The 25,591-nt window shown below is 46.2% G+C and overlaps 1 protein-coding gene across 2 annotated transcripts in view; it reads left to right on the forward strand.

Annotated features, from left to right (window-relative positions):
* The window catches only part of LOC126202878 (uncharacterized), a 279,984-nt gene that overhangs the window by 75,779 nt on the left and 178,614 nt on the right, over window positions 1-25,591 (forward strand). For both annotated transcript variants that reach the window (XM_049936919.1, XM_049936918.1), the window contains exon 2: window positions 9,839-9,918. The gene's annotated coding sequence lies outside the window, so the exon portion shown is untranslated. The remainder of the gene's footprint in view (window positions 1-9,838; window positions 9,919-25,591) is intronic.

Below are 25,591 nucleotides of genomic sequence, written 5' to 3' on the forward strand. Positions count from 1 at the left end.
TGCGAACGAACCACTTTAGTTGATTTCTGTTCGTTTTGTAACACCGAAACAGTTGACTGGTGCTTAGTTTCGAATACATCCAAGTTTCGTCTCCTGTTACGATGTTGTGTACGAATTTTACGTTTCCACTGTGGGTGTTTTCGAGCATTTCCTTGCACCAACTCGCAAGAGCCGATTTTTCAGATGAATCCTTCGGGAACAAATATTTTTCACAGATATATGTTCATACAGAGCCGTTTGTAGTGCAGTCTTAGATATGCCTAAGGATGGCTCTGTTTCACGGTAAGTCACATGTTTTATTTATTGGAACGACATCCAGTTCTGGTCGACCATCGGAAAATTGATCGGCGACAGAAGCACGACAATGACGAACTTTGGATTACCAATAGTAAATAGTTTTTGTTTCTGAAGGTGATTTATGAGTAAAAGCTGAAGTAAGCGATTAAGGCATCGCTGTTGAGTTAGCCTCTGCAAAAATCGTGAAAGATGATCCAATGGAAACCTTCATGTAAGATTCTCATTTTTTCACAGCACTGTTTCTTTAAACGGTTACTCTAAACAAATTTCTCAACTAATTTCTAAGCTGCCATTGTTTTAGAAACAACGGTTGAAAATTTTTAAAATAATAGCCACCCTAATGGCAAAACTCGATAGCGCGAACTAAAGCTTAAAAGTAGTGTCGTATACAGGGCCTTTTCGCCTAACTGATCTTCCTGAAATGAAATACGTTTAAGGGAAAACTATTTCCTGTTTCATGCCGTCAGCTCTAGAATGAACATCGACCAGGCGCAAAATATAATACACAAAAATGTCTTAAAAACTGCTCACTTTTGAGAGCTCCGTTCATCGGTACTAATTTTATACCACACTTCCGTCCTAAAGTCTGAAGTTGAGTACCTTTTCAACATTTTCCAGCATATTCAAGCAATAAGTGGGTCACAACTGATTTTTGCCCTTATCGGTTTATCTATAAAATGCATATCATCGTAACGAACAAAATTACAAGTACCGTTAATGTAACTAAACAACATTTTTTATTTTGCTTCTGGAAAAGAATGTTATTTGGGATGATGAAGATAAATGGGACACACTATATATGGCAAACACCAAGCGTCAGGGGCGCAAGAAAACGCTCTAGAGTTCAAGACAGTGGCTCCCTAAACAAACACAGTTTTCACACTTCGTGAGATGATGAACCCAAAGATTGGCGACGTTACGACTCTTAGCAACAGGAAGAAGTTGTCAGGATTTGCAGTCGTCGACTGCCACTGAGCCAGATTGTACTGAATACTTGCAAACATCGTCAGCCAAAACGTTATGACCAAAGCCCATCGTGAGACTGAATGTCGCCTAGTGGCGTGCGGAACGTGATGCTGTAAGGAAAGTACACGGCGTCCATAAATTTCTTTACAACTTCATACTTTAATAAGTTTAAAATTATATTAGATATTAACAAATTTTGGTAAACATTTTTGGAATACAGTGATCAATAGATTATTATATTTTGACTAAAGGTCAGTCTTGATCACACCATTTATGTTTCAATGATATAGGTAACCGGTTTCGGTTATTTTTACATAACCATCATCAGACCCATGGCTCCCTTATGATGGTAGGCGGAGCTCTCCTCAGCCACTACCATCCTACCTACCTACCATCCTAAGGGAGCCATGGGTCTGCTGATGGTTATGTAAAAATAACCGAAACCGGTTACCTATATCATTGAAACATAAATGGTGTGATCAAGACTGAACTTTAGTCAAAATATAATATTAACAAATGGTTTTCAGCTTGTGATAAGATAACTCACAAACCTCTGTTTCCCCATTCATTCACATCAGTGTGTGCACGCTTAGTGACATGGAAAATGTCTTGTCGGAGTTGAATTTCTCCCCGCACACGATTCAAGATATCCATGTTGACATGTTCAAATGCGTTGCGGATGCGTAAATTCACGTCCTATAGGTTACATACGCCAGATCCTATACAAAACGCCAGAGGAAGAAGTATAGTGGTGTGAGGTCAGGGGATCTTGGCGATCTTCGGAATGGACCATCTCGTCCAATCCTCCTATCCGGAAATTATTCATCTAGAAACTGACGGCCGTCCAGAGAGCAGTGTGGAGGGGCCCCATCCTGCTGGAACAAGACATCAGGTTGCAGGTGTGGCATAGCAAATTCTTGTAACAGTTCCGCGCCGACAGACCACCGGCCTCTAACTTGTGGGAATTGCGTCACCTGTGCATAGCAGGGTGGTGCTGCGAACATCCGGAACCTACCAAGGGCTTGTCGAATCCGTGCTACGTACTACCGGTGTATTGCGTTCCGAAGGCGGATCACAATGCTATTAAAGACGTGGTAATAATGTATTGGTTTAGAGCATAGGTTAGTTTATACCAGAGTTATAATTCAGCACAGTTGACGATAGCGTGGATATTAAAAATTTTCATAGGGCTTTATATATATATATATATACACTCCTGGAAATGGAAAAAAGAACACATTGACACCGGTGTGTCAGACCCACCATACTTGCTCCGGACACTGCGAGAGGGCTGTACAAGTAATGATCACACGCACGGCACAGCGGACACACCAGGAACCGCGGTGTTGGCCGTCGAATGGCGCTAGCTGCGCAGCATTTGTGCACCGCCGCCGTCAGTGTCAGCCAGTTTGCCATGGCATACGGAGCTCCATCGCAGTCTTTAACACTGGTAGCATGCCGCGACAGCGTGGACGTGAACCGTATGTGCAGTTGACGGACTTTGAGCGAGGGCATATAGTGGGCATGCGGGAGGCCGGGTGTACGTACCGCCGAATTGCTCAACACGTGGGGCGTGAGGTCTCCACAGTACATCGATGTTGTCGCCAGTGGTCGGCGGAAGGTGCACGTGCCCGTCGACCTGGGACTGGACCGCAGCGACGCACGGATGCACGCCAAGACCGTAGGATCCTACGCAGTGCCGTAGGGGACCGCACCGCCACTTCCCAGCAAATTAGGGACACTGTTGCTCCTGGGGTATCGGCGAGGACCATTCGCAACCGTCTCCATGAAGCTGGGCTACGGTCCCGCACACCGTTAGGCCGTCTTCCGCTCACGCCCCAACATCGTGCAGCCCGCCTCCAGTGGTGTCGCGACAGGCGTGAATGGAGGGACGAATGGAGACGTGTCGTCTTCAGCGATGAGAGTCGCTTCTGCCTTGGTGCCAATGATGGTCGTATGCGTGTTTGGCGCCGTGCAGGTGAGCGCCACAATCAGGACTGCATACGACCGAGTCACACAGGGCCAACACCCGGCATCATGGTGTGGGGAGCGATCTCCTACACTGGCCGTACACCACTGGTGATCGTCGAGGGGGCACTGAATAGTGCACGGTACATCCAAACCGTCATCGAACCCATCGTTCTACCATTCCTAGACCGGCAAGGGAACTTGCTGTTCCAACAGGACAATGCACGTCCGCATGTATCCCGTGCCACCCAACGTGCTCTAGAAGGTGTAAGTCAACTACCCTGGCCAGCAAGATCTCCGGATCTGTCCCCCATTGAGCATGTTTGGGACTGGATGAAGCGTCGTCTCACGCGGTCTGCACGTCCAGCACGAACGCTGGTCCAACTGAGGCGCCAGGTGGAAATGGCATGGCAAGCCGTTCCACAGGACTACATCCAGCATCTCTACGATCGTCTCCATGGGAGAATAGCAGCCTGCATTGCTGCGAAAGGTGGATATACACTGTACTAGTGCCGACATTGTGCATGCTCTGTTGCCTGTGTCTATGTGCCTGTGGTTCTGTCAGTGTGATCATGTGATGTATCTGACCCCAGGAATGTGTCAATAAAGTTTCCCCTTCCTGGGACAATGAATTCACGGTGTTCTTATTTCAATTTCCAGGAGTATATATATATATATATATATATATATATATATATATATATATATATATATATATAAGGCAATGTCCTGACTGACTCATCATCGTCCATCCCAAACCGCTAAGAACAGAAACTGTAATTTGGAAAGGGTGTTGATCTTGTACTGTAGGCGTCGTTGAAAGAGAGATTTTTAGAAATTCCAACCCTAAGGGGGTGAAATAGGGGATGAAAGGCTTTCCGGAAATATCTCGCTGTTAAGGCAATTTTGAAGCTAGAACTACGAAAGTTCGTATTTGGATTCTCAGTCAGAAATAAGAAAAAGGTGTTCAGCAATTTTGGAAATTCAGCCACTAACGGGTAAAACAGTTTGTAGAAGTTTTTTAAAAATAAATCATTACTAAAGAACTACTAAAGCATTTTTAAAGCTACATGTTTGAGAATTGTTATTTGACTTCTCGGCTGGAAATAAAAAAATACGTGTTTCAGTGTTTTCGGAAATTAAACCCCCAAGGGAGTGAGTAGAGAATAAAATTTTTTAAGAAAATGTTTCATTGTATTAAAAAATTATTAAAGGTAATTGTATGAAAACTGATATTTCACTTCTCGGTTAGATGTAGGGAAATATCTGTTAGAGGGTGAAAGTTTCTAAGGAAATATCACCACAAGAAACATAAGTCGTGATTGACAGAAAGCTTCGTTCGGAAAAGACGTTGCTTCTGTGGCCTTAATTAGCGTGAAAAGTTTAGAAGGTATTGAATTTGCGAACAATAAAAATTTTTGCAGATCATACAATCTACGTGAGCGAAACGCCGGCGCGAAGCATGTGAATTGTAGTTGTAATTCGGTACGAGAGAAAAAGGTTCCTTTCATGTTAGGAGAGTCGGCCGCACGAATGTGGTACCAGAAGAGCCCCTCAGCTCTCGTGTTGAAGAAACTCTTCCGGAGGTGACGGAGAGAAGCCAGCCAGAGCTAGTGGAGAATTAGTAACGTCCCGGACGTGGGTCGTTGCACGGTTGCTGACTTCCCGAATGCGGTGCACAATGGGAATGGGAGCGCAAAACCTGCGATGGAAACCTTGCGCCGGATGCCTCGTATCTCATCTGTGCAACTGCTTCCTCTCTTCGGGTTCTCTAACGACTGCCAAGAGCCACTTTCATTCACCGCTTCAAAAACCCGCTGTCCGTTGCAGAACTAGTGTTTAAAATTCGCCTGATGCTAACCGGCTCTTTTTCGATTTTAACTTCCTCCCTCTAGTGTCTTCACTAGCGAATCTTTTGAATAGTTGGAATATTATCACTGTACACCACACTTACAATGTACTACTTAACACAATGAAACACTCCTTCCGTCCTTGCCTCGGAACTCCCCCGCAGCTTGTGGTCTCGCGGTCGTGATCTCGCTTCCTGAGCACGGGGTCCCGAGTTCGATTCCCGGCGGGGTCGGTGATTTTCACCTGCCTCGAGATGACTGGGTGTTTGTGTAGTCATCATCATTTCATCATCATTCATGAAAGTCGCGAGATTGGACTGAGCAAAGGTTGGGAATTTGTACGGGTGCTGGTAACCGCGCAGTTGAGGGCCCCACATACCAAACACCGTCATTATCATTGGAGCTTCCGTGCCGTCGAGCGAAGTTAGATTGGTTGGTTGATTTGGGAGGAGAGGACCAAACAGCGAGGTCATCAGTCCCATCGGATTAGGGAAGGATCGGAAAGGAAGTCAGCCGTGCCCTTTCAAAGGAACCATCCCAGCATTTGCCTATAGTGAGTTAGGGAAATCACGAAAAACCTGTCAAGATGGCCGGACGCGGGTTTGAACTGTCGTCCTCCCGAATGCGAGTCCAGTGTGGTAGCCAGTGCGCCACCTCGCTCGGTGAAATCAGAATGTGACCGCGGCCAGAGTTCACCCACCTCTGGCGGTGTGCGGCGCGTCAGACAAACTACCCGACGTAACACAACTTAACGGGGGGGGGGAACACCACGAAGGAATTATCGGAATGCGACAGAGCGACGGAAATCAGTACATGTGATGTACACGCAGAGACAAAGAAATGATTACAATATCAGAAAAATAGAGTGACTTATTCGGGAGAAGAACTTCACAAATTGGTCAAGTCAATGACGTAATGCTCCACCTCCGACTCATATGCAAGCAGTTATTCGGCTTGGCATTGACTGATACAGTTGTTGGAAGTCCTCCCGAGGGATATCGTGCCATATCCTGTCCAACTGTCGCTTTAGATTGTCAAAATCCCGAACTGGATGGAGGGCGCTGCCCATTATCCTCCAAACGTTCTCAATTGGGTAAAGATTCGGTAACCTTGCTGGCTAAGGCAGCGTTGGCAAGCACGAAGACGAGCAGTAGAAACTCTCGCCGTGTAAGGGGGTGGGGGCATTATCTTACTGAAATATAAGCCCAGGATGGCTTGCCATGAAGGGCAACAAAACATGTAGAATATCGTCCACATACCGTTGTGCCCTAAAGTTACCGCGGATGGCAACCAAAGGGGTCCCGCTATGAAGAGAAATGGTACCCTGGTTGTTGGGCTGCATGGCGGGCGACAGTCGGGTTGGCATCCAACTGCTGTCCAGGTTGTCTCCAGACACGTCTTCGGCCTGGAATCTCACTGACTGGAGTAGGCTTGTCTTGTGACGAGTCCCGCTTCGAACTGAGTCCAGATGACCAGCGAAGTATTCCGTGAAGTACTATGGGCAGGGTCCACCAACCAGCTCGGGATTTTGACGCTGTGACGCACCAATTGGACAGAATTTGGCACGATGTCCCTCAGGAGGGCATCCAACAACTCTACCAATCAATACCAAATCGAATAACTTCTTGAAACAGGGCGAGAGGGAGACCATCGCGTTATTGACTTGCTCAGCTTGTGAAGCTCTTTCTCTTGAGTAAAACACCCAGTTTTTCTGAAATTGTGATCATTTGCTTGACTGTACATGCACATCACATCTACTGTTTACCATTACATTCGGATGATCCCTTTGTGATGCGTCGCTTTCTTTTTTTATTTTGTTTTAGAATGTACATGCAGATTTTACCAGAAACGTTTACCTCGGATTTGAATTAATTGTCTGCACTGCTAAACATGTAAAATCAGTCCAAATAAGGGTCACCATCCTCGTTTTGACCAGTGAGACAAAGTTAAATTTCTCACTACTCCAAAAATCTGTTACTAAGACCCCTGTACCTGTCTGACCACTTTCAAGAACATTCCGGGATCCAGCCAGTGGAATGGGTTCACCGCTAAAACAGTTCAGAGGACTGCCTCCAGCTGGTTACTATCATTCCCCGCCGACAATCACCACAACAAAACAGCAGTTCAGTTCAAAGTCCACAGGGAAAACGTAACTCAAAAACACAAAGCTGAAATTTGCAGTGAAAAGAAATTTATGGGTATCAAGTAACACTAGCCAATTTCGTCGCTTTTTCCCAACACCACCTATAGCTAACTACCGCCTGCTCTGAGGCCTCTTTTTACCGAAAAAGTCCACGCCCACTAATCCGGGACACTTATCGAGAAAAACATGGAATAGTCTAAGCAGAATTCGACGCCCACCTATGGGAACACACGTTCTAATGCTTTGAAGGCTTTCGGTACAGGGAAAGTATCTTCGTTCATCATGAAAGATCACTAACTCCAGACTTCCGGAATGGAAACGCACACTCCGGCCATGCCTTTACAAATCTACACCACGAGGGCTGCTTGCCGACTCCACCATTTCGCGAGCTCCAAAACCGCTCCACGAAATTACTTAACGTTTAGAGGTTCCAGCCAGTCAGAATCAGGAGCAGAACGTAGGTATTGTCAGTGGCCATATTCTGCTCTTGCTTACGGAACTGCTGCGTCTTGGTAGGAATTTACGAGTTTTTTCTTCAATGGATGTTGGAAACAATGACTGTCATGGGGAAATCGCTCTCCCAGTGACACAGTCGTGTACTCTCTGGCCACAACTCATTTAGGAGGATTAGAGAAGACCGACCCACCAGCTCCAAGTTGAATAAAGTCCGCTTCCCCCAGAACTCGACCCGGTCATACACAAAGGCCAAAGGGGGACTGTTCTGCATGACCGGGAAGTGAGGTGTTAAAAAGTGTGTGTTGTCCGTACCAAATAGGACTAACACAGGATATTTGAAATATACAGAGGTGGCAGCACTAATCGACACAGATTTGTTCGACTCATGGAAGGACGTTACAGAGAAGTGGAAGAAACCCAACTGGTAGACACTTCAGCATAGGTAAAAACTGTCCAATGGAAGCTTACTAACAAAATTTCAAGAAGAAGAAAAAAGAGATATTCTCCAGTCTCCGTATGTACCGCTCCCGTTAGGGACTTGGAGACAACATTAGACTGTAATAGATAACAGAGGGTAGAGAGGTTAAACTAAAGTAATGATATGACGATTTGTTAGAAATCCTCTCCTCCATCGTGAACTGCTACGTGTCTAAACAAGTCGAGATTTATTTACATAGTTATATATTTCGATTACTTCAGTTACATTACCGGAAAAAAAATGCAACACCCTCGATGACAGTGTTCAGTGGCAACAAGGTATGTGCAGACTGGGAGGCTGTATGTAGTATTAGTGATTCATTTGTCACGTTGCAGGCAGTAACAGTGTTGACTTTAGACTTGAACAGCGTTTGCAACATTCATTCCTGGGTACAATCATGCAGCACTGACGAGTACGTACTCCTGCTGAAGAGCTTCAGCCATTTGAGCGGTGTCGCACTGTGGGGCTCTGGGAAGCTGGATGGATATATAGACAGACTGCTGAGCATGTTTGTCACAATGTAACGGTTTTCAGCAGTGGTCTGTGGATCATTCCCACACCTGTATACCAGATTCTCGACTTTCGCATAGTACAGGCAAATGTCAAGATCAACGCAGTGTGCGAGCAGCGCTGGTCGATGGAACGTCACCAAGCGACGAAATCTGGGCATATGTTGCACCTCCTGTGTCATCATGGACGATTAGAAATCGGTCGCTTCCAACAGGATCAATGTCACGTGTGCGTCTGGCCAGGCTGCCACTGACACCACCATACCGCCACGCACGGCTACAGGTGTTGTAAAGTTGTCGACTGGAGGGTTGCAATGGCGCTCTGTGCTTTCCGTGATGAGATGAGGCTCTGTCTGTATGCGAGTGGTGGATGTAGACGAGTGTGGCGTAGAGCCGATGAGCTGCCTACTCCAGAGTGCATTCGCCCACGACACACAGGTCCCATCTCAGGGTTCATGGTGTGAGGGTGCCATCGCGGTCACATTTGGAGTTTCTGCTGGGTAAAGTAACCAGTACCCACTATATTTCACCGGCTGTTATCCCTGTGCTACTGCCATTCCTTCAACAGGAAGGTGATGTGCTTTTTCAACAGGACAATGCACGTTCACATACGGCTGCTGAGATGCAATGAGCTCTTCGTGTTGTACAACAACTGCCCTGGCCAGCAAGATTACAAGACATCTTGCCAATTGAACACGTAAAGGGCATTATGTAACAGGAACTTACTCTTTCTCCACGGCCTGTAAGGCAACAAAAGGTCAAGATGATTGGGACAATCTATCGCAGGCTGCGTTTCAAGCACCTTTACGACCGTTTCCATGCGAGAATACACGTTTTCGTTGCCGCCAAAGGCGGGTGCACTGTGCGCTTATGCTACTGTTTGTGCCATGTGTGTTTCATTTGGTGTCAACTTGTATCATAAACTTCTACAATGATGAATTACCCGTCATCTCACTCGTCAATAAAATAACTATAGGATTGAGGATGTGGCATATTTTATTCTGCAGTGAGCATTCACCACGGTGACTATAAAACAAAAAATAACTTCCCTGCAGTACTCGCTAGTGCTACACACCTGTTAAAGTTATCTATAAAAAACTGTTATTTATTACGGAACTGTTGATAAACGTCCCTAATGATGTTACTTTAATCTCTTGTTTCTTAATTGCAGACGGCGCTACTGAGAAACACCACGTTGTTCGACCAGTACTCCATAACTCGGAGAGGCTTCTCCAAGACGAGTGTAATAAGGTATGTGTCCATTTCATCACTATTCGTTTCGCTGTGCCCTAACAAAAAGGTGTTTTGGCAACTACTGATCAAAAATAAAGTCTAGTTATGTACAATATTTAGTTCGTTAAGAACCCGTGTAATCAACGAGGAGCAAAATAGAAGTGACCAGACTTAACTTAAACGAAAAGACATACAGCATTTGTGGCATACATCTGTAACCCTACCGAATTCATGTCCCGCAGAATAACTCATGTTTGCGTTTCAAATGTGGACCAACACGCTACAAGTAGGTGAGCATAACGTTTTGTCTCATGAGTGTGTTTGCCGTTCCTACTCTGCATAATCTGATCTCGCCATGCGTGATTAATTTCTGGCATAAAGGATATTTTCAGTTTGAGCACTTTGCAACCGGATTATGTGGGACGATAATTCATGAATTCCATGCAGGCCATCATTAAAACAACTGGGGTTTTTGTGCTGCCCCAGCAGTTCATGTATCTTCTCATGGCGTGTCTTCTTAGCCACATGCATTTGATTATCTTTTCACTGAGTTTCTTAGTCTATTTTACCTACAATAATAGACGGTGGAACAGGTTCTTGCACATCATGAAAAAAGCTGGGAATTGGATCTAGAGAGTCAGAAGCATCTGATAAATCTCGCGTCAAGAATTTTAAGGAGTGATGCATAGTTTGGCAGTGTTAGCAATATTATGCCTTACAAAAAAAAAAAAAAAAAAAAAAAGGATGAGGATTCACACACATCAGATTTAAGACATAATAAAGACATAGCTGTTGTGTTGTAACGGAATGTTGGTCCGAAGGCTCCTAGTGACTTCCAGCCTGGCGGTGTGTAATTACAGAAAGGGAACCACAGCTTCCTGTGCGGCCAGGTGGCCGCGAGTAACGGGGCAGCAGCAGAAGTCTCGTCCTGGGACTCCAATACATAGTCTGGAGTGATAGCCTCGGCGGCAGTACGGGAGTACGCCACATCTAAATGTGCCTACGTAAACATACCTGGTGCACTTTAGCGCTTGGAGAGTTACGTGTTAGTTGTTTACGTGAACAGCAGTTCGTCTAACGGAGTGTATCTACATTTTCATTTGTGCTGCTTAATGACCCTACAATATGCGGCGGAGGATACGAGTATTGGGGGTACGACTACCAGCGTAATTTTACACGATGACCCTTGTCAAGTAGTTCATAAACGGTTCGATATACTGAAACACGGATTTTTACAAATAAAGTCACTTAAAAAGACGTATGTTTTACTGCTTTTTATGCTATTTGCCGAGGTACTGTAGAAATCCTGATTATTTTTTTACATGAAACGCTATACTCTTTTTTGCCTGAACTATTTTGAAGAGGAACGGAGTAATATGACGTTCGGTAATGGCAGTGCTACAGACGAATGTTGAAAATTAGGTGGACTGATAAGATAAGGAATAAGGAAGTTCTGCGCAGAATCGGAGAGGAAAGGAATGTGTGGAAAACACTAAGAAGAAGAGAAGAAGAAGGGACAGTATGATAGGACATCCGTTAAGACATAGGGGAATGACTTCCATGGTACTAGAGGGAGCTGCAGAGGGCAAAAACTGTAGCAGAAGACACAGACTGGAATACATCCAGCAAATAATTGAGGACGTAGGTTGCAAGTGCTGCTCTGAGATGAAGAGGTTGGCACAGGAGAGGAATCCGTGGCGACCACATCAAACCAGTCAGATGCCTGATGACACACACACACACACACACACACACACACACAAAAGATGCCGTGGTGAGACTTATTGCAAAAGCAACGATGAACTGTACACGTAGGTGACAAAAATCGTGTAATAGCGATATGCACATACAGATGGCGGTAGTATCGCGTACACAAGGTACTGTATAAAAGGACAGTGCGTTGGCGGAGCTGTCATATGTAGTCAGGCGTTCATGTGAAAAAGTTTCCGAAATGATTATGGCCGCATAACGGGGATTAACAGACTTTGGCTCAAATGTCTCTCAGCACTATGGGACTCAACTGCTGGGGTCATAAGTCCCCTAGAACTTAGAACTACTTAAACCTAACTAACCTAAGGACATCACACACATCCATGCCCGAAGCAGGATTCGAACCTGCGACCGTAGCGGTCGCGTGGTTCCAGACTGTAGCGCCTACAACCGCTCGGCCATCCGGCCGGTTTAACAGACTTTGAACGCGGAATGGTAGTTGGAGCTAGACGCAAGGGACATTCTATCTCGGAAATCGTTAGGGAATTCAGTATTCCGAGATCCACAGTTTCAAGAGTGTGCCGAGAACACCAAATTTCAGGCATTACCTCTCACCGCGGACAACGCAGTGGCCGACGGCATTCGCTTCACGACGGAGAACCGCGGTGTTTGTGTAGAGTTGTCAATGTTAACAGTTAGACAGACTTCGGCACGATATTCCACAGGACGACATCCAGCAGCTCTACCAATCAATGCCAGGCCGAATAACTGCTTGCGTTATTGACCTGCTCAATTTTTGAAGGTCTTTCTCTTTTTCTGAAATTGTAATAATTTTTTTTATCTGTACATGTACGTTACATCTACCAGTTTCCGTGTCATTAGTATAATTCCTTCGTGGTGCGTCGTTTTTATTGTGCACATTCCGCATAGCACTATATAACGCAAGGCGCAGGGTACGTTGTTCCACTACTAGTCACTCACTTCCCTGTTCCACTCGCAGTTGGAGTGAAGGAGTAACGACTGTCTACACTCCTCCATATGAGCACCTATAAATTTAATCATATTATTCTTGCTACCGTATTGTATTCACATAATATGAAGGTGCATAAAAAAAATCGAGGTGGAGGCCTATAATTACAAACTTGTACTTTTATTTCAAAAGTATTGTCTAACACTGCTGAGGTACTTGCCCCACTGTTTCGTAAAGCTACTGGGGGCTGCGTTATGAACCAGTTCCGAACGTACTGCATGATGTCCTCGTCCGAGTTGGGTCGTTCGCCCCCAAGAATTTTCTGTAGCTCACCAGAAGCGGCATCATAGCAGTGAGACAAGTCCAGACTCTATGAAAGGCGGCTCAGGACCTCCGATTTGAATGTCTGCAGAGTTCATTAACTGCATTTGCTGTACAGGGTCTTGCTATGCAGTGGAGCAGGATGTCCCCGCGGGTGAACTGCCCTGGTCGGTCAGACTGGATCACTAAGCGAAGGCTGGTCGAGGTTTGTGAGTCTCACTACGCATTCACCGTTGTCGCATACTGCAGGAAGTCGATAAGAAAGAGGTTCGTTTGGTCTAACAAGAAGCTGAGCAGAGATTTTCCCTCACTTGTGTGGAGTTTCTGAATGACAGCGACCCAGCATTCTTCTACTGGAGACTTTGTCGTTTCGATTCTGTTTCCAAGTGATGGCATCATGTCTCCAGCGGCTACTCCTGACAGGAACTCATTTCCTTTCTTGGCATGGCGCTGGAGACATTCAAGAGACAGTCCCGTCGACGTGGTTGCTGTGCTGGTTGAAGACGGTGAGTCACGCATTTTTGCACAGTTTGCGAGATTTAAATCTGCCCTTAACGGTACGTGACCACTTTCGACGCTCAATTACCTCCTGGAGAATGGCATCGGTAATGTGAAGTGCCGTTTCAGATCGTCTGTCATTGGTCAACGACATCCATTCTGAAGTAAATCGCTTGTGTCGCTGCTTGACCCTTGCAACGGACGGGCAATGCTCTCCGCACACTTGCTCTATTGTTGCGTGGATCTCTGTTCCCGTACTCCTTCCACTGTCAGGAAACGCGCTATACTTCTTTGCTCTTCCTTTGAAGCCTCCATTCTACTGTTTTCACCACGATTGAGTGCAGCGGAGGTCGACGCTTGCGCATGTTCTCTCTGTCGTCGCATGGATGTGCAGCCTTGTCCCTCTAGCGGCGGAAAAAAATGGAAATTTGTGGTAAGGACTATGGGACCAAACTGCTGAGGTCATCGGTCCCCTGGCTTACGCACTACTTAATCTAACTTAAATTAACTTACACTAAGTACAACACATACACATCCGTGCCCGAGGGAGGACTCCGACGGGGGAGGGAGGGGGGGGGGGGGGAGCCGCGCGACCCTTGACAAGAGACGCCCCAGACCCAGGGTTCACATTGACACGACACCTTCTTCCGCAGGCAGCGCAATTTCGATCCACTCAACGGTTTTCATTTTACACCCTCCGGTTCGCTTCTTTTTGAAAGCACCTTGTGAGCAAAATTGTGTTATTTGCTATCGCTCCTGGCGCCGCAGTTCTAAGAGCCAGCAGTGTAGAAGCAGAGCGGGATCGCGCTTCACTGCGGCCGTCTCGTTTGTGGCAGCTGAGGGCGTGCTGTTAATTGGGGTGCGGCTTCTGCGAGATAACTGTTCTGACACGGCAAGGCGAGGCGAATGCCGACTGGCGAGTGCGGCGCTACGGGGCCTTAGCTGGCGGTCACACGGGGCGGCTGCTCGCCTTTCCGTCCACTCAATGACGCGAGAAGGTCACCTGTGCACAAACATCGCCATATTCCGCTCCACCGCTTCGTGCTCACTGCTGCAATACGACAGCACCAGCGCCTTCTCCATCCTTTCAGCAGTGACGAGTCGCTAGCACGTAATACTTCGAGTAGTTAATAGAAACATTAAAAGAATTTTTGCGAGTAAACAGGTCGCAACAGCTTACACGATAGGTACACCGCTACGCATGTCCGGCCGGGTCATCCACACCGTTCAGATGTGAACACATTCGGCTTCTAACCTGCCCAGGCCCGCCTGTTAGCCAGGCAGGCAAGCTGCCGCATGTGGCTTTACACCCATGCAAGCCAAGCTGTGGCCAACCCAAGCAGGTGTCTTGCTTGCCTGTCCGTTTTCCCGCTGTGCTAAGCTCTGTTCCAGTTTACTCTGTGTGCTTTCATTGCAGTGCCATGAGTAGGGTTCGGAAGTTAACTGCAAGTCTTTTTTCACCCGACTATCGCAAGACGAGTCACAATGAAACATGCATTCAGTTTGGGTCACTGCAGGCCAGAAAATGGTGGATTTTATTTATCCTTTTTTTCCTTTTCGGCGTATTTTAGGCTTATGTATTTATTTCGATATGAACGGTTTTCTCTGCAACTTCACCCTCTTTCGACTAGAACTGGCTGTCCTCAGTTCCAACCATCGTCAGGTTAGCTCTAATAGACGATTGCTGTAGAAAGCAGAATCATCTCTGCAAGTTGAGATCGTTTGCACCTAGGAAACTGGCTGGCGTTACAATATAAAGGACATGCCACGCGGGGTAGCCGCGCGGTCTTAGGCACCATGCACGGTCCACGCGGTCTGGGGCGCCATGTCACGGTCCGCGCGGCTCCCACCGTCGGAGGTTCGAGTCCTCCCTATGGCATGGGTGTGTATGTTGTTCTTAGTGTAAGTTAGTTTAAGTTAAATTAAGTAGTGTGTAAGCTTAGGGACCGATGACCTCAGCAGTTTGCTCCCATAAGATCTTACCACAATTTTTTTTTTCGCGCGACCGCTACGGTCGCAGGTTCGAATCCTGCTTCGGGCATGGATGTATGTGATGTCCTTAGGTTAGTTAGGTTTAAGTAGTTCTAAGTTCTAGGGGACAGATGACCACAGAAGTTAAGTCATATAGTGCTCAGAGCCATTTGAACCAACTTCCTCCAGGATGTGTAATTTCGATTCGCTGGGTTTAATGTAAATGGCCAAAATAATTCACACTAAATTTTACAAGCACGAAGCTCGTTATTCATATTGTGGTCATCTAAAAAGTATGTGTCTGAAAGAAGGAGCTTTTCTTTTTTGAAAGAAGAAGCTTTTCTTTCATACTAAGCTTTCCTCCCACTACGTTGCATACGACCAGAACAATGCTCAAGTCCTTCGAACACATTTCCACACACTTGTCAGCCACTAAATTTTTGTCCTCTTTCAAAATATTTATGGAGTGAGGAAACTGGTGGTCGAATTTACAGTCATATTGGAACATATTCGAGGTTTCCGAGTGAGTGTGTAGTATCTTTTTACACAATTTCCACTGCAAGACACCTATCGATTTATTTGAAGCTGCCTCATAAGCACACAACTTTTCCCCTGCTGGACTTGGCGCTCTGTTTCGTGAGTAGTATATATTCCCCAATTAACAACCTCTTGTCAATCTCCTTCCAGTTTGTGTCGTTCATTTTGCTGCTTCCATCGTTACGATATACGAGCTGCAGTGAAACTACCTACACAGACATATACCTGGCTGGCTAGTCACGTTAGACTGATAGCGCAACCTGTTGTCAGGTGCAGCGGGCTGAACGGCCCTCGTGAAGCTTGCCAAGCTGCGGAAACACAAGCTCGCCTGCTTTAACTACTGTGCTGTGTGCTACTGGTAGCTGAGTGGTCAGCGCAACGGAATGTCATACCTAACGGCCCTGGTTCGGTTCCCGGCTGGGTCGGAGATTTTCTCCGCTCAGGGACTGGGTGTTGTGTTGTCCTTATCATCGTCATTTCATCCCCATCGACACGCAAGTCGCCGAAGTGGCGTCAACTCGAAAGACTTGCACCAGGCGAACTGTCTACCCGACGGATGGACTTAGCCGCACGGCATTTCCATTCACCACTGTGCTTTAGTACACATGTACTCTTGTGTCTCCGCTGCGGCAGGTTGAGCTGCTTCAATGATTGAGGCGGAGATAGGATTGGGCAGGGTGGAAGGAGATTTTGTACACCTCTGAAACTGTTACACATACCAACAGGTGCACACTTCTGCTGCATCACCCAGCTGCATCCACAGCTCTCACAATTCCGGGCGGCGAAAACTAAAGGAGCTTGCCTATTTTGCAGGCATGGTAAATGTTAACAGGTCGCAGGGATTCTAAATTGGCTTCATACCCAGCATCCGACCGTACAAGGCGTCGACAACGTTCCTACTTGCAGGGGTCTCTTATTTGTTTGGATATTGGGAGAGGTGGGAGGACACGACAACACTAGTAAGAAATAAATAAGTAACAAAATTATTGGTATAGTCTGAAATTTTAAGGGACAGTGAAATGAAAACGAGACTGAATGTATAACGAGAATGGCGTAAAGCTTGGTAACGCAGATAGGCGTGTGTATACGGGATGTTTCCGTAAGAGAGCGCAAAATGTAGCAGGACATAGAGAATGCTCCACTGAACAATTTGAGGTAGGGAACCTGAGGTCGGAGAAGCCAGCTTAAGGAGGTATGGGAATAAACTTGTCTACCGCTTTGTCTAGCATTACTGTTTTCTAGCTTATTGACAACTCATATGCGTACAAGTTTACACATACTCTGGTGTTTATTTATATGTACATTCTTTATTTCACGGAAGGAAACAAGGAGGACGAGCCCGATTACTAGGAAGTCTACCTGGTCGTCTGAATACCTGTACTTGAGATTCATACAGAGAGCTCCAGCTAAGTTGTTGGAGAACGTACCCTTGGCTGTTCGTGAGAGGATGTGAATACAACACGACGGTGCACCGCCTCATTTCAATATGTATGTACAGAACCATCTCAGTACTGTATTTCCTGGTGGCTGGATTGCAAGAAGTCCCGTGGCCTGCTTAGTCACCCGATCTTAATCTCCTTGATTATTTCCTATGTGGATATCTAAAGCCCCTTGAGTATGAGACCGAAATGAATACAGAGGATGGAATTAGTTGTCAGAATTGAGGCTGCCTGTGGCGTGATTCTAAACCCACCAGGGATATTTGTCAGGGTGCGTCAGAATCTTGTTCGCTGATGGTTGAGGTTGATTGCCGTCAGTTGCAGAACATTTTGCAAGATACAGTACAAATGACACGTATATTGTGTCAATGATATTATTTGCAGTTAACTACAACAAATGTAAATTAAAAAGTACACAGTTAGGTCATTTTATAGCTATTATATCCTTAAAATGGCTTCTCCGACCCCAGGGCCCCTATCTCAAGTTGTTCATTAGAGTATCTACACCTACATCTACATTTATACTCCGCAAGCCACCCAACGGTGTGTGGCGCAGGGCACTTTACGTGCCACTGTCATTACCTCCCTTTTCTGTTCCAGTCGCGTATGATTCGCGGGAAGAACGACTGTCTGAAAGCCTCCGTGCGCGCTCGAATCTCTCTAATTTTACATTCGTGATCTCCTTGGGAGGTATAAGTAGGGGGAAGCAATATATTCGATACCTCATCCAGAAACGCACCCTCTCGAAACATGGCGAGCAAGCTACACCGCGATGCAGAGCGCCTCTCTTGCAGAGTCTGCCACTTGAGTTTGCTAAACATCTCCGTAACGCTATCACGGTTACCAAATAACCCTGTGACGAAACGCGCTGCTCTTCTTTGGATCTTCTCTATCTCTTCCGTCAACCCGATCTGGTACAGATCCCACACTGATGAGCAATACTCAAGTATAGGTCGAACGAGTGTTTTGTAAGCCACCTCCTTTGTTGATGGACTACATTTTCTGAGGACTCTCCCAATGAATCTCAATCTGGTATCCGCCTTACCAACAATAAATTTTATATGATCCTTCCACTTCAAATCGTTCCGCACGCATACTCCCAGATATTTTACAGAAGTAACTGCTACCAGTGTTTGTTCCGCTATCATGTAATCATACAGTAAAGGATCCTTCTTTCTATGTATTCGCAATACATTACATTTGTCTATGTTAAGGGTCAGTTGCCACTCCCTGCACCAAGTGCCTATCCGCTGCAGATCTTCCTGCATTTCGCTACAATTTTCTAATGCTGCAACTTCTCTGTATACTACAGCATCATCCGCGAAAAGCCGCATGGAACTTCCGACACTATCTACTAGGTCATTTATATATATATTGTGAAAAGTAATGGTCCCATAACACTCCCCTGTGGCACGCCAGAGGTTACTTTAACGTCTATAGACGTCTCTCCATTGATAACAACATGCTGTGTTCTGTTTGCTAAAAAATCTTCAATCCAGCCACACAGCTGGTCTGATATTCCGTAGGCTCTTACTTTGTTTATCAGGCGACAGTGCGGAACTGTATCGAAAGCCTTCCGGAAGTCAAGGAAAATAGCATCTACCTGGGAGCCTGTATCTAATATTTTCTGGGTCTCATGAACAAATAAAGCGAGTTGGGTCTCACACGATCGCTGTTTCCGGAATCCATGTTGATTCCTACATAGTAGATTCTGGGTTTCCAAAAACGACATGATACTCGAGCAAAAAACATGTTCTAAAATTCTACAACAGATCGACGTCAGAGATATAGGTCTATAGTTTTGCGCATCTGCTCGACGACCCTTCTTGAAGACTGGGACTACCTGTGCTCTTTTCCAATCATTTGGAACCCTCCGTTCCTCTAGAGACTTGCGGTACACGGCTGTTAGAAGGGGGGCAACTTCTTTCGCGTACTCTGTGTAGAATCGAATTGGTATCCCGTCAGGTCCAGTGGACTTTCCTCTGTTGAGTGATTCCAGTTGCTTTTCTATTTCTTGGACACTTATTTCGATGTCAGCCATTTTTACGTTTGTGCGAGGATTTAGAGAAGGAACTGCAGTGCGGTCTTCCTCTGTGAAACAGCTTTGGAAAAAGGTGTTTAGTATTTCAGCTTTACGCGTGTCATCCTCTGTTTCAATGCCATCATCATCCCGGAGTGTCTGGATATGCTGTTTCGAGCCACTTACTGATTTAACGTAAGACCAGTCTACGTCTTGTTAAATTTTTGCACGTTCTTACGGAAACACCCTGTGGAAGTGCCCTCTATTTGATATAAGGAAGGAACCGTGCGAACGTTCGCCGCTGTGCCGTTTGTGCATTACAGATGCTCGACATGAGTTCAGCGAGCCGTGGTGCGTCCGCGTCCACTAAGATGGCCGTGAAGTCCGCTTCGGGAGCTGCGCGGTCAGCGCGATGAATGTCTGACCGCACGGGATCGGGTTCGGTTCCCGCCCGCGTCGGAGATGTTCTCCGCTTGTGGAGTGGGTGTTGTGTTGCCCTTACGTTCGTATCGTGATATAAATGACATTACTCTAGTAATATGGCTGTGGCCGGGAAATAGGAACCGCGAGGTAGGGTACATTTTCTGACTGTAGAAGGTGAAATTCTGGCCCGAATGTCAGCGGCGTATGGCGAACACAGTATATCACACGCGCCTTTGTTTGCGTGGAATAAAAAATTTCGGGAAGTTCGGGTGTCATTCAAAGAGAGCAGTCGGCGAGGATAAGCTCATTGTGACATTACCCCTTCTGTTATTGCTGCGGTGGAAATGACTGACCCCGTGTCCGGCCATCCTGATTTAGGTTTTCCGTGATTTCCCTAAATCGCTCCAGGCAAATGCCGGAACGGTTCCTTCGAAAGGACACGACCGACTTCTTTCCCCGTCCTTTCCTAATCCGATGAGACCGATGACCTCGCTGTCTGGTCTCCTCCCTCAAAACAATCCAACCCGACCTCTTCGGTGTACTCTCTCGGTGAAATAACCGACGATTGGGGGGGAAGACGTTCGGCTCATGTTGGATATCAGTCACGGTACCGCCATCAAGGCAGAGCACCTGAAGCTCCGGAAAATCTGTGCGTAGTGGGCTCCCCACGGCCTGAGGGAGGAGCACAAGTTGAAGAGAATGTCGACATGACTGCAGCACCTGGGACGGTATCACGAGGGAAATTATCACTCTCTGTCCCGTATTATCGCGAGGAGACGGCTCGTCGTGTCATCATTCGGAGCCGGAGGGCAAGTGTCAATGCCAACAAAGGAAGCACATGGTTCCACAATCACGGAAAAAATCCAAAGCCGTGCATGGCAGCTCCGGGAAGCCATGATGACTTTTTCTTTGACAGCAAGGCCCCGCAACTGATTGACTTTCTGGGACACGACGCCACAATTAACACACATCGGTATGTGAACACTGCAAAATTTGAAGCGCGACATCAAGTCCAAAGGCCTAGGAACGTTGAAGGACGGCTTCATTCAGTTGTAGGATAATGCTCGCCCACATGTGGCCAAGGTCGTTTCGAGTATGTTGCAGAAGTTCTGGTGGAAGCCCCTAGACATCCTCCATACGGTCGCGGTTTTTCCCCGTGCGATTTCCATAGTTTTGGAGCCCTGAGGAGGGAGATTCGTGGCCGTCGATTTGCTTGGATGAAGAGGTGCACCCCTGGGTACAATCATGGTTCCGTAGACACCATAATTTTTACACAAAGGTATTCACGTCTTGTATGACTGTGGGATAAATGTGTTAACAGATGCCGGCCGAAGTGGCCGCGCGGTTCTGGCGCTGCAGTCTGGAACCGCGACACCGCTACGGTCGCAGGTTCGAATCCTGCCTCGGGCATGGATGTGTGTGATGTCCTTAGGTTAGTTAGGTTTAACTAGTTCTAAGTTCTATGGGACTAATGACCTCAGCAGTTGAGTCCCATAGTGCTCAGAGCCATTTGAACCATTTTTGTTAACAGATATGATGACTGCTTTTGAAATAATAAACAGTTTACCTACTTTTTTTTAATTTGTCACGTTTTCATGTGATGCCCATTATACAATCAAGCAAGCACAATATTTAGCCGTTGACAGCCTTCACTGACGTTATGCAGTGAAGACTGGAGTAGAGCACATGGATTGAAATCATATCTAGATAAATAGTACAGCGATCAACCTGGGGAGAGAGTGATGAATCAAGAGAGCACGTGAAGGTGACCGAGTGGGACGTTCCAGCGGATACTACCACATGGCTGGCGCCGTTGGTTTGCGGTCGTAGCGCGGGATACTTGCGAAACGGCGATCGTACGCGAGCAACATTGATGTGTCCTGTTCAAGGTGGCGAACAGCTCAACTGCTACTACCGGCAAGGCGGTAATCGCCTGTGGCAAGACACGCCCGCCACGGTGCCGAACCTGCAGCTGCTGGTTCGTCTCGAAGCTCAAAACTGAACGGGCAGGAACCGCCGACAAAAAGAACTTGTATGGCTTAGTCGGCACCACAAAGCTGTAAACTTCCGAATTATGTTGCCAACTACGTGGGAGCGTAGCAATTCAGGCCTCTGTGCAGAGAAATAGGGGCTGACCACGTAGTTTTGTCGACAGAGGTTTCCTATTCTCGCTCAGTTACGGAAGTAGGAGAGGCGTTTCTCATTGCATCCCTACGTCTGCACGAGCAAGAAGAAAGAACGTTTAAAACTTTAATAGTTTTTAACAGCTGCCGCCATTTTGAGCCAATAATCAACTACTCTCGAAAGATGCAAGCCGAAAGTTGTTTTCAGATTTCGGTTCCTCAGGCCGGCAGCTGGTGGCCGAGCGGTTCTGGCGCTACAGTCTGGAACCGCGCGACCGCTCCGGTCGCAGGTTCGAATGCTGCCTCGGGCATGGATGTGTGTGTTGTCCTTAGGTTAGTTAGGTTTAAGTAGTTCTAAGTTCTAGGGGACTTATGACCTCAGCAGTTGAGTCCCATAGTGCTCAGAGCCATTTGAACCATTTGAACCATCGGTTCCTCAGTATGTAAGGAACCGTTAGCATGAGGTTCCTCTTCTCTCGGAAACTTCGTTCATGTTGTGAATCGCGATAGAATTTTCAAGGAAATCGAAATAAACTGTATAGGGAAAATATGGATACACCGGTGGGTTGCTCATTGCGATCGGCTCCTGGAACTGTCACCTGACTGGATGATAATTAATTCCTACTCGACTCTTTGTTCGTTCGCAGCCTTGTGCGTCCGTCCTCGAACACATCTCGTCACATGGCGGTGCTCGGCAGGTTCAGGGCAGGACCGTTGTGTTGCAACACTACAATAATAGACGTTAATATCTCTTTCTGGAACGTATTATCTCAGAAATTAGCAGAGGGAATTAAAGTTCAGAAAGAACAAACTACAAATTCGAGGTTTGCCGGTGACACTCTGATTCCCTCGGAGAGGGCAAAGGAGTCTGAAGAGTAGCCGAACCGACAGGATAGTGTCTTGAACAGATGTTATTAGGTGAATATCAATAAAAATAATGAAGCGTAATGGAATGCAGTTGTATTAGATCAGGCGATCCTGATAGAATTGTACTGTGAAAGAAGACTCCAATGTAGTCCAGTAGTTTTACTATTTGGTCCATAAAATGATGATGACCGAACTAGAGAGGATACACACGGTCCAGTCCCATTAATGCGTCCTCCGCCTATGACCGACGTCAACATGCAATAGTCGCCCGTACACATATCTTCAGCCGTCGTTTACTCTTGTCATCTGTCACCCGTGGTGCACGACAATCGTCTCGGCGCCGGTTTTGGAATGAGTCGTTTTGCCATGCGCGGTGTACTTTAACCACGGCGGCAAGCGAACAGTTAAAAAATTTAATCGCTACAGAAACGCTTCTCGAAAGCAAATGGTGATACCATTCTGGATGTCATATAAATCGCTCCGTTTCCGCATTACGACGACAACGACTGCACAGTTTTTCGCGTCGGGGAAGGAGGAGGGGGGGGGGGGGGAGGGCGCAAAAACAGTGCAGTCATTGTAATACGAGAAAGGAGCGATATGTATGACATACAAGATGGCATCATCATTGGCTTTCGAGACAAAGACTGAAGCATTTCTGGAACGGTTGAAATTGTAAACTATTCGCTTGCTCCCGTGGTAAAAGTACACCATCCGCGGTAAAATGGCCATATCCAAAACCGGCGCCGAGGCAACTGTCATGCACTACCGGCCATATATGACAGGGGTGACCACCGGCTGCGGAGATGTGTACGGGCGAATAGACGTGCAACTGTTGAGTAACTGACTGCCCAGACGGACCAAGTGGCTACCAACAGTGTCTTCTCACCGCTGTTCTGCTAAGCTTGCTGCGTATGGGCCTCCGCAGCAGACGCGCTCTTCATACACCCATTCTGACTGCGATTCATCGGCAACGATGACTCGAATTTGCACACCAAAAGCGCAAGTGGACCTCAACATTTCCTCGTGACCATGGCATCTACCAGCAGGACAATGAAAATGTTACAAAGTTCGCAGTGTACGTGCGTTATTCAAAGAACAGTGGGATGATTTTATTGTACTCCTCTGGTCACCAAAGTCCCTGCATTTGTTTTAAATTTCTTTATTCAAATTCTTATAATTATACATAATAACACACTACCTAAGTACATTAGTGGATCCTAATTTTATATTTTACATTTCTGCAGCTATTATTTCTACACTACAGGTAAATACTTTTATTCCTTCACCACTACAGGGAACTCTAATCTACTGTTACTCTATTTCTACATATGGCTAAGTGCTAGTTGTTGTTTTTTATCTTTTTCTGAACTTTATTATTATTAAATTACAGCTACCTTTATCCTACCAACTACACTACCTGCAGCGTTACAGGTGTGCCAGTAATTTATAAACCTAGTTATTGTTGGCCTTGCCCACTGAGCTAACCCCAGTGGGCGTGCCCCTGCCACTGGGATGGCCGATGACGTAGTTTCGCCGCAGTACTATGCTAAAATTTTATTCTTTCTTTCTTCAACTAACCTATTTCTAATATCTATCGTCATAGTTGGTGCGTGTCCCTTTATTTACACTCAATCGAGAATCTGTGCGAGTACCTCGATCGGGCTGTTCGCGCTAGGGATCCTCAACCGAGAAACCCGGCACACCTGGCCGCGGCATTATTTCTGAGGAAATACACATATAAATGCGAGGAAGCTTTTCTCAAAACATGCGTCTGGAGCGTAGCCTTAAACGAAAGTGAAATGTGGATGACAAAAATGTCAGACAAGAAGAGAATGGAAGTTTTGGAAATATGATGCTACAGGAGAGAGCTAAAGGATATATGGGTGGTCTGATTAAAAATGAATAGTCGCTGAATTGATTTGGTGAGAAATAAATATATGGCAGAACCTGAATTAAAAAATGGAGCGGTTGATATGTCACATCCTGAGAGATCAAGGAATAGTCAATTTGGTAATGGAGAGTAATGTGGACGTCAGAACTGTAGATATATAGCAACGCTTTAATACACTAAGCAGGGTCAGACGGATTTGGGTTGCAGCGGCCATTTAGAGGTGAAGAGGCTTGCATCATACGATAGGATAGCGAGGGCAGTTGCGTCAAACCAGTCTTAGGACTGAAGACCACAACAACATTGTGTCAGAAACAAATTAAAATTAGCTTCAATTCCCAAGCTCCGACTAAGGTTTTCGGGATATTTTTATTGTATATAAGGCAAACGCCGAAACTGTAAACACCCTGCCTCATATTTCCTGTTGGGAAGCCACATTCGTACCTCGCCGTGGATTTTGTCTGAAAAGAACGGAGCTGAATACTGTGCTGGGTTTCAAACAGACCGCTCTGATTACTTGGCCAGGGAATGGTAGAAGGAACTTTCCATATCTCCCGGGTATCGACGTAATACAACACTCAGACGAAGTATAAGAAATAAAATGGCAAGTCACAGCATTGCGTAAGTATCTGTGATGACGACCTGTATTATTGTTTCAACAAAAGTGAAAGCCTTTTGTTATCTCACGTCGAATTCCAAATGCCATGATCTGCCGCTAAATCTATCTGACGTTATCGTGAGTTGTCGAGGAAATCGATTTTTAGATGTTGCTTCCGTACTTTTAATATTCTGTTAACGCTAAATGTTGCAATCAACGACTTCACTTTCCTTGGCCTCAGTTGAAATTAGAGAAAGTAACGGTTCGCGGAAGACGACTGGGTAGTCCACCGCACCGTCTTCTGATTGCACTGCTCGCCATTCGCG

The sequence above is a fragment of the Schistocerca nitens genome, chromosome 9 (assembly GCF_023898315.1).
Source record: "Schistocerca nitens isolate TAMUIC-IGC-003100 chromosome 9, iqSchNite1.1, whole genome shotgun sequence".
Classification (NCBI taxonomy): domain Eukaryota; kingdom Metazoa; phylum Arthropoda; class Insecta; order Orthoptera; family Acrididae; genus Schistocerca; species Schistocerca nitens.